Source organism: Rhinoraja longicauda, chromosome 6 (assembly GCF_053455715.1).
Source record: "Rhinoraja longicauda isolate Sanriku21f chromosome 6, sRhiLon1.1, whole genome shotgun sequence".
Taxonomy (NCBI): Eukaryota; Metazoa; Chordata; class Chondrichthyes; order Rajiformes; family Arhynchobatidae; genus Rhinoraja; species Rhinoraja longicauda.
The window spans coordinates 16,935,099-16,944,606 of record NC_135958.1 but is presented as its reverse complement, the minus strand read 5'-3'; the positions used below and the strand labels follow the sequence as shown (position 1 = coordinate 16,944,606).

The window sequence follows — 9,508 nt, the reverse complement described above, 5'->3', positions numbered from 1 at the left end:
CGGCTGTAATATAAACCTGGAATGAGGATGCGAAGCAATCTCCAGGCACTTGGAGCGAAAGCCTCGCAATATTCAGCGCACGTGTTGGAAGAGGCTGCAAGCCTGTCGGGAGACTGCCCCCCGGCGCCGCGGACCGTCACCTGTCAATCAGACAGAGTGCACGGTCCCGATTGGCTGTCCCGCGGCAGGTATCCGCCCCCTACTCCTCCCCGGATGTTTCGTCACCGCGCACGGCGTGGTTACCATGGAAATTATTCACAAAATGCTGGAGTAACTCAACAGGTCAGGCAGCATCTCGGGAGAGAAGGAATGGGTGACGTTTCGGGTCGAGACCCTTCTTCATCTGCAGTTATCTTCTTATACTTGTGGTTACCATGGAGATGGCCGGGAGGAGGGGCAGATGCTTCACTGCGCATGCGAGCGAGCTCTCTCCGTGAAGCGGCGGCAGGTGAGGTGAGTGTCCGCTCCCAACCCCGGGTAACAGGGCGGCCCCGATCGTCAGCCTGGCGCGGCCGGGCCCTCTCTCTGTGAGGCGGTGGGTGTCCGCTCCCAACCCCGGGTAACAGGGTGGCCCCAGCCCCAATCGCCAGCCTGGCGCGGCCGGGCCCTCTCTCTTCGTCAGGCGGCGGGCCAGGTGCGCGTTCGTTCCCGCTCCAATAGCGGGGTAACAGGGCGGCCACGGCAACTCCAACTCTCTAGCTGCGAGGGTCGAGGCGGCAGCGTGTTGTTGGGCCCTCCGGCCGCAGGTCCTGCCTGGGCGGCCCATTGCCGATCAGGTCACGAGCTACAATCCCACGTTTATTCGTATTGAATCCCACGTCTATTTGGTACTTCCAATCCAATTTTAAGTAAATTGATTCTGAATGTTCTTAGAATTTAAATTAACACGAGTAAAGCTGCTGCCTGGCAACTCCATTGGTAAACCTTCTGATTTAGTATCGCTAGAGCTCGGCGTGGTCATTCATACTGAGATAGAAAATCACGTCTGAATACTAAGGGTGGTGTAACAGATGGAGCGCTCCGGTTTGATCCTGAGCTCTGCGCGGTTTGCACATTTTCCCTGTGAACACGTGGGTTTCCCCAGCTGCTCCAATTTCCTCTAACATCTCAAAGGCTTACCCACTGACTACCATTGTTATCTACACTGCACTTCTCCCCCACCCCCCCGGTGCTTCCTGTACATACTCTAACCCCCTACTCCCAATTCCTCTATCTACTCTATGCTGCATCTGGTTTTCCATACCACATCATTGGAGAGGTCCTCATTCTTTAGGGAATGGGGGTTCCCCTCATCCATTATAGACTAGACTCTCACTAGGGTCTCCTTGATATGCCTCAGCTCAGCTGTCACATGCAGTATATAATCCTCCAACATTTTCCCCACCTCCAACAGGATCCCACTACTGGCCACATCTTCCCAAAGTTATCTGTTTTAAATGCTGGTTGTGGTTCCTGCGGAGAAAATCTGTGCTCTTCAAAGAGCTGCGCCCCCCCCTTAAAACAAGTTTCCACTAATTATTTAATTATTACCAATGAATAGAGACTACTAAAGTGAGTTAGTAAAGGCAAGTATCAGTTCTTCTGCTGATATTTACTGTACTTTAACCCCGTATTTTGTGATATATAAAAATGTTAATTCCATTTCAGGCACTATTCATTCACTAATGTCATTCATTCTTTTCTTTTTCAGGAAAAAAAATTGAGTTAATTCCAAATTTCGCAAGTTAGCAAGTTTGAAATCTAAAGCCCCTTTCGCAATGGCAAAGAAAACTCCAACCAGATCTGCTGTTTTTGAATATTTTACAATGACAGATGAAAAACATTTTGTGTGTCAGTGTATGATTGAAGATAATGATGGTGAAAGATTGTGTGAAGCAAAACTCAGTTGTTTCTCTGGTTCCGATAAAAATGCCCCAACAAGAGCTTCAAATTTGAAAAGACATTTGCAGCGTTTCTTACAACTACATTAAAATCAACAAAAAACAAATCTCCTGAGGGACAACCCGGACAAGCATCACTTCCAAGGTTCATTACTACAGACGAAGTAACCAACTATGACCACAGAAATGTTTAAGAAACACCTTATCGAACTGGTAAGAAATGGTGTTGCCTTAACTTTATTTTCACAACTAGCCTTTCTGGGCCTAAGTGAAATGGCTAAGGAACTAGGAGTTTCTCTGGCAAGGGAGAGTATCAGAATACTTATACTTGAAGAAGCCAAGAATGAAAAGGAAAAGCTTCAAAAAACTCTTAAGGGGCGGTTCATGTTCATTAAAATAGATGCCACCACTCGTCACAGTTAACTATTTTGCCATCAATGCTAGATTTGTTGATGAAAACAATAAAATAGTAACTCAGAATTAGGAGTAAAGGGCACCAAGGCACACCATGAGATCATTTATCTCCAGAACTTAGTGGAAGAAATTTTGAAATTAAGAAAGACCATATTTTATGCATTGTCATTGACAATGCTTCAAATATGCTAAGCACAATAGAAAAGATTAATAAAGTTGAAGAAAAAGTCACCACTGAAAGGGAGATTTCTGATGCAGATTCTGAACCTGAAACAGCAGAAATAGAACAGAATGATGAAACTTTAGATGATATTGTTCAGGAGGCATCTCAGCTCTGTCTAATCCAACATATGCATTGTGCACTGTCTAATCCAGCATATACATTGCAACTAGCAATAAGAGATGGATTGAAAGAACGCCATGCAGCTACTCTGATAGGTAAGGGGAGGCAAGTAGCCACAGCAGCCAGGACCTCTAAAATTGATGCTATCCTCCAGACATGCAGGATAGGGAGCTATTTTGGACCAAGCAACTCCAAGGGGCAGCACATAAATGATGATTAAGCATTTGCTTGACCTAAAACCCTCTCTAGAAGACATTGATAATCCCAGTGTCTTACTGACTGAAAGTCAATGGAGGGAGGTATCACAATTAGAAGCTCTGCTTGCTCACCCTTATGCTGTCACCAAAAAGCTACAAGCAGAGGATTTAACTCCTGGTACATTCCTATGGGAGTGGGAAAAAAATAATATTTCACCTATCCAAAGCTGGAGGATTATTTGCTGAAGGAATTGTATCGTCAATGAAGAAAAGAGAGGGTATGCTACTTGAAAATCAGGTCTTGTTAGCTGCTGTCTACGTAGATCCAATGAACCGAATCTTATTGAGCGAAGATCAAATTGCTAAAGCAAAAGAGGCCCTCTGTGATGTTGCAGTTCGGATAAAAGGGCTACTAGCTGAAAAGTCAGAACCACAAAATGAAGATGGGAGTACCAAATCCTTCTCATCCTCTTCAAATGATGAAGAGTCAGATTTCAAACAATATTTAGATAAAATTGAACAGTCAAGAGTAAAGCGTTCCCGTTTAAACATGCGAATGGGAAGGCAGCTTTTTGATGTTAAACTAATGGAATTTAAGCAAGATTTTCTTGGTGGTTTAAAAGAAGTAGAGAAATATGATCGCTCATCGAAACTTACAGTACAAGAAGTCATCCCTGCTTATCCAGAAATAGTAAAATTTACAGCTATGATAGTAAATGCCATACCACCCACTCAGGTCAGTGTGGAGAGACTGTTCTCCGCACTGAAAATAATTAAATCAGATTTAAGGGCTTAAATGAAAGAGGATCTGGCAGAAGCAATTCTGTTCTTAAGGACAAGTTATTAATAAATTTTAGGTATGTACTTTTGTAGCAAACTTTACCTATACATTTAGTTTTAATTTCTATTGCACTTGAGATTTTTTTTGTCAGAATTTAGCTCATACCTGTGGCCTTAATTTAATAAATTTTGGAGTAAAGCTTTTATAATTTTTATTTAATTCAATGGAATTTAAATTTTGTCATAGTCCTACATGTATTTTTTTTTCTTTTAGCATTGTGATTTATGTTTGTTTTTCCAAGAATATACAATTAAAAAGCCACAATAGCATAGCTACAACCATTAGACTCAAAACTTTAAGGACATAGGTTTAAAAGGTAGCCTGATGATTCGTGTAGTTATGATTTTCCTTTGTGTATCATAGCTTTAGTTTGTGACTAGAAAATGTATTTTTGGATTGCCTGCTATTTGCAAAATAGATGGTTTGTGCACATAAGGTGGGCCACAGGGTCTGTTTCTGTGCTTGATGACTCGGTGCTGATGAAGTTTCTGTCTGTATAAATATAATTACTGATCCTGCTTGTGTGCTGCCATCCTGGGGCAATGAAGGTATTTATAGTGGTTCAATTGTGTTTGAAGTATCACAGTACTAATTCTGTGTTTATTAAACCATGACAAACTAGTTTTCCATTTATTTGCTGAATTTTTAGAAATTTCCCAACATCAAACAGGCTGCAGTCCTCTATGGATCAATGGTGGTCACCATTCATTGATCGTGACAGGGTGAAGGAACTTGGCTCTGTGCTATTAAGATGCTGTAATATACACTGAGGGAGGGAACGCCATTCCACTTTCCTGTGGTGAGTTAGATTTGAATCAAAAACTAGTTTCTTGGTGCAGGTGTGAAATAAACCCAAATGGCACTTGTGCAGCAGTTGCAGTGAATGGAGCTAATATTACAGATAGCTTTCCCCATTTTTTCTTTTGTGGATTTATAGGCCCAAGTGAAAGATGGGATGCTTTAAATTCAGTCTCAATTCATGAGTTTTCATTGTACCTGGTTACATTTGTCCTTCTTCCTTGATCTATATGAATATTGAGGTGGTTTGGTTTAATTTGGAAATAGAGCATGGAAACAGACCCTTTGGCCCAATGAGCCTCTGCCAATCTGTTCACATTAGTTCTGTTATGCTGGCTCAAAGGGCCGAATGGCCTACTCCTATTGTCTATTATTATCCCACCTTTTCATTTTCCCTCTACACTTTGGGAGCAATTTACAGCGACCAATTAACCTAAAAACCCACATGTCTTTGGGATGTGGGAGGAAACCCTTGCAGTCTGGGATTATGTGCAAGCTCCACGCAGAAAGAATCCGAGGGCAGCTTCACAAACAATAACTTTCAGGCCAAGCATTCAAAGATGTTTCACTAACCTTTTCCATTTGTTGGGAAACAGGGTGCAGTCCCAACCTCGGTAAGGCATTTGTGAGGTCAAAGTTGCCTTGTCTTCTATGAAGATGGAAATACATGTGAATTGAATAATCAATAGGTGATATTGGAAACCATTGATATCAAATCGCCGTGATATGCATGGATAATGAGGTACGATACGATATATATTTTGTTGGACCATTGCAAGATGGTTTAATTGCCAGAGTAAATGGCAGGATTTATTTAGTATGCATGTTATAATCTTGGGTTCTATTAATAAACTATGTATTGATCAATATTTTGTGGCGGTTATAATACTGTATATGCTACACATATAAACTTTGTTTTTTGCATTTTGTTTAAAGGTTGATTTTGACATTAAGCCCTGTATTTTCTTCCAAGTCCCTGTGCCCAAGTTCTATGATGAGTAATGTTTGGCATGTATTATCTGAATAGTCAGTGAGGAGTGTTAAAATAATTACTCTGAGAACTTGATTTTTTAAAAACTAACTGTAGCTGCCTCTTGTAGAGACGGCAAAGATGCTTAAAACGCTGATGCAATGAATGCAGTACTCCATTTTCTTAGTTTACTTGATCATGTGCATAATGGTTTTGGAATGTTAAACACCCATTCATTGAAAACAATTTCTCTGGAGTTAAGCATTGTCTGGTTCCACTGTCGTGTTGATGGATCATTGTCCATTTATCGTCAACAATAGCATCAATGCAAATTGGTTTATGTTGCTCTTTTGTTATTCTGGAGTCTACTCTTTCATGACACAGATGAACTTGTGAATATGATTTTTTTAAAAAGGTTTTCAATTACCCACATATTTGTATTGTTCATGTGGGGAAATGGGTGTTTTTGACAGGTAGTAAACAGCTATAATTAATTAATTGCAGAACACATTTCCTTGCACTAAACTTTCTGGTAGTGCTTTAATCTTTCAGCTTTGGTCTGTTAGCATTTGTACAAAGCCATCTCACTGAATAATAATTGTGCTCTCAGAAGGGACAGTTGTTACTAATCCATACCAGGAATAAAATTGATTTAAATATAATTGCTGCCCTTGGAATAGAGTCAACACTGCCTTCAGTAGTTTCAATAGCAGCTAAATAACCAAATACATAAAACAGTCCAATTATGTACTTTGGGAGCCTATAGAGTAATATAACTATTTGGCACATTTTTTCTCCTTTAGGGAAGGGAGGTGGAGAATGTTTCTGACAGGTTACTTCACTCATAGTGATTTGTTTCAGATGCAATGGAATGCAGAACCAACCATTTGTAAACAAGACTGCCACACACTGTTTTCAGATGTAGCATGCATCAGATAATTTCAATGAACACCAGTCAGCGTCTTGGATGGAAAGTCTCATCCTGGAGCAGACACACAGGAGGGACCCATTCATCTTTGATGGTATGCTAATGTCTGACATTTTGTAACTGACCAAGAAGAAAGTCCATGTGAAGAACTGTGGTTGTTCTGGAATGTGCTTGATGTGGAAATTCTTGATAAAGGCCTGGCAATTTTCTGTATTTTTTGTTATTTGATTAATGTTGTGATGCTGGGGCATAGAGGAACATTACATTTAGATGCAGTTTGCTTAGAGCTTGCACTAAAATATGGGCAACTCATGTTATGGTGGAAACAGCCATACAAAATTCACAAATCCATACATCTATTATCTATCTATCTATATATATAATACTAAAACTCTGCGGTCCAACATTCCGTATGTATGTATGTATATGTGTATGTACGGAAGATTACTTACAAACCCTACTCCTCCTAGACGGTACACCAAAGCGCTACGATTTTTGTACCGCCGTATTCACCATTAACCTGGGCAACTATTGTAAGTACTTTCGTTCAAATTGAAGCTACCTTTTTAAAGCTAGAGAGATATTAAAGTTTAAATTTTTCATTTCTAACCCTTTTCTTCAAGGGGCTACATTTGTTTCCAAAAGTTTCCAGAAAAGGATTTAGTTTTCAGCAAGGATTTAGTTTTCAGCTTGTGACGGCTACATTGTTTCGAAAAGCTTCCAAGAAGTCTTTTTTGTTATTGCAAGTCAAGTCAAGTCAAGTCAGTTTTATTTGTATAGCACATTTAAAAACAACCCACGTTGACCAAAGTACTGCACATCTGATTAGGAAAAAACAAACAAACATCTGATTAGGGAAAAAAAAAAAGAATGAAGGCTATAGTGGTCACTTGACATACACAGATCAGGAGGACGGGCCCAACGGGCACACTTGGAGAGTAAGAGTGGGGCTGGGGGAGGAGAGAATGGGGGGTGTGGGGACGGGCCCAACGGGCCCTCTTTTCCGGGCCCAACGGGCACACTTGGAGAGTAAGAGTGGGGCTGGGGGAGTGAGAATGGGGGGTGTGGGGACGGGCCCAACGGGCCCTCTTTTCTAGTATAATACTAAAACTCTGCGGTCCAACATTCCGTATGTATGTATGTATATGTGTATGTACGGAAGATTACTTACAAACCCTACTCCTCCTAGACGGTACACCAAAGCGCTACGATTTTTGTACCGCCGTATTCACCATTAACCTGGGCAACTATTGTAAGTACTTTCGTTCAAATTGAAGCTACCTTTTTAAAGCTAGAGAGATATTAAAGTTTAAATTTTTCATTTCTAACCCTTTTCTTCAAGGGGCTACATTTGTTTCCAAAAGTTTCCAGAAAAGGATTTAGTTTTCAGCAAGGATTTAGTTTTCAGCTTGTGACGGCTACATTGTTTCGAAAAGCTTCCAAGAAGTCTTTTTTGTTATTGCAAGTCAAGTCAAGTCAAGTCAAGTCACTTTTATTTGTATAGCACATTTAAAAACAACCCACGTTGACCAAAGTACTGCACATCTGATTAGGAAAAAAAAAAAAAACATCTGATTAGGAAAAAAAAAAAAACGGGCACACTTGGAGAGTAAGAGTGGGGCTGGGGGAGGAGAGAATGGGGGGTGTGGGGACGGGCCCAACGGGCCCTCCCCAACGGGCACACTTGGAGAGTAAGAGTGGGGCTGGGGGAGGAGAGAATGGGGGGTGTGGGGACGGGCCCAACGGGCCCTCTTTTCTAGTATATTACTAAAACTCATCTTGTATGTGGGTTTGTGGATATATTTGTTCTGCAAAGGCAGCCAAAATGGTACATGATAGCACAATAATTTTAGGCCTACCCTACTCACCATTTCCCCGCAGTCGCAATAAATCAAGTTTTGTTACCTTTTAAAAACAATTCACTTAATAAATGTGCTTCTCTCTTCCCCGGGAGGACCGCTGCCTGTCCTCCCGTGCCGTGCGCCTGACCTTCCTCCCGTGGTGCAGCGCGGCAGCAGAGGGTCCAACAAGATGGCCATTGCTGCCGCGCTGCAGGAGACGTTTTGGGTCCACGGCTCGCTCTGGCAGCAGCGCTGGCTACCCGGGGCCGAGGTGAGTGGCTCCCTCTCCCCTTCCCTCTCACCCGCCCACGCCTTAAATGTTTCTAATTTGGGTGCCAAAAATTAAAGCTATACTTACTGGCCTAGTGAGTAAAGATGACTCCCGAGTCAGAGGGCAGAAAAACTGCCTTAAAAAACTCCATATTTAGATTTTCTACATGAAACCACATTTGCCATTGAATCCCATGTCATATGTGGTGATTCCTTATAGAATGCTTTTCTTAATGAGTACTACAGCTGCTGGTCAAGGTAGGGGCAAGCTGAGATTTACTTTGAACTAGCTCTGCAGGCTTTGGGTGAATGTTTACTGGTTGAGATAAGCCCATAATTCTAATACCCTTCCAAAGCCCCATTTACTATGCTGCCATCAACTTCAAACACTCAAGCAGGTTTATCAACTTTTCCATTTGTGGCACTTTATAGATCGTTTAAATGCACTGGTGTACTCATCAACCCTAACTTCCTCCCAGGTAAGTGAGAGAAGTATTACACATGCCCTTTCCCAATGTCTTAATGGGTACCAGCTGAAATAAAGTAAATATATTTAGCATTCTGTATTAACTATGTCTAAAATCCTGCACTTCAAGACTGAAGCTAAATGCTTATGGGATGACTAGATATTTGGTCCTCAACTAGAACTTGGCTTTAGACAGGAAGTCTAATTTTGGTGTCAAAGCCCATCTTCCAACTGAGCTACTGCAAGACAGGCAGAAAATCCCACTGTTCCCACATGTTCTTGACCCGTATGTTATCCACCTTGTCTTACATGTTTAGTTTTATTTAATCTTATCTTCCTCCAGCTTTCTTCACTCTTAGCTGAATCTTTAAGAGTACATACTGGCCCAAGAAGTTTGCTGATTAACCTGTATAATTCCAGCACCTGCAGTGTGTGGTTCATTTTATTGCATGGCTATCAAATTATTTCAGAAAATGCAAGGTGGCAATTGAACTTGAACAAAACAGGGAACAAGTGCACACATTTAAATATTTATTCATTTTAATGACATGTATACAGAA

The 9,508-nt window shown here is 41.3% G+C and overlaps 1 protein-coding gene across 2 annotated transcripts in view; it reads left to right on the top strand.

Annotated features, from left to right (window-relative positions):
- Window positions 1-274: 274 nt before the first annotated feature.
- Window positions 275-9,508, top strand: part of LOC144594283 (microtubule-associated tyrosine carboxypeptidase 1-like) — a 125,729-nt gene continuing 116,495 nt past the window's right edge. The window contains exons 1-3 of one of the 2 annotated variants that reach the window (XM_078400568.1): window positions 275-453; window positions 1,691-2,093; window positions 4,325-4,474. The gene's annotated coding sequence lies outside the window, so the exon portion shown is untranslated. Of the gene's footprint in view, window positions 454-1,690; window positions 4,475-9,508 lie in introns of both variants that reach the window. The other variant, XM_078400567.1, reaches the window with a different exon arrangement.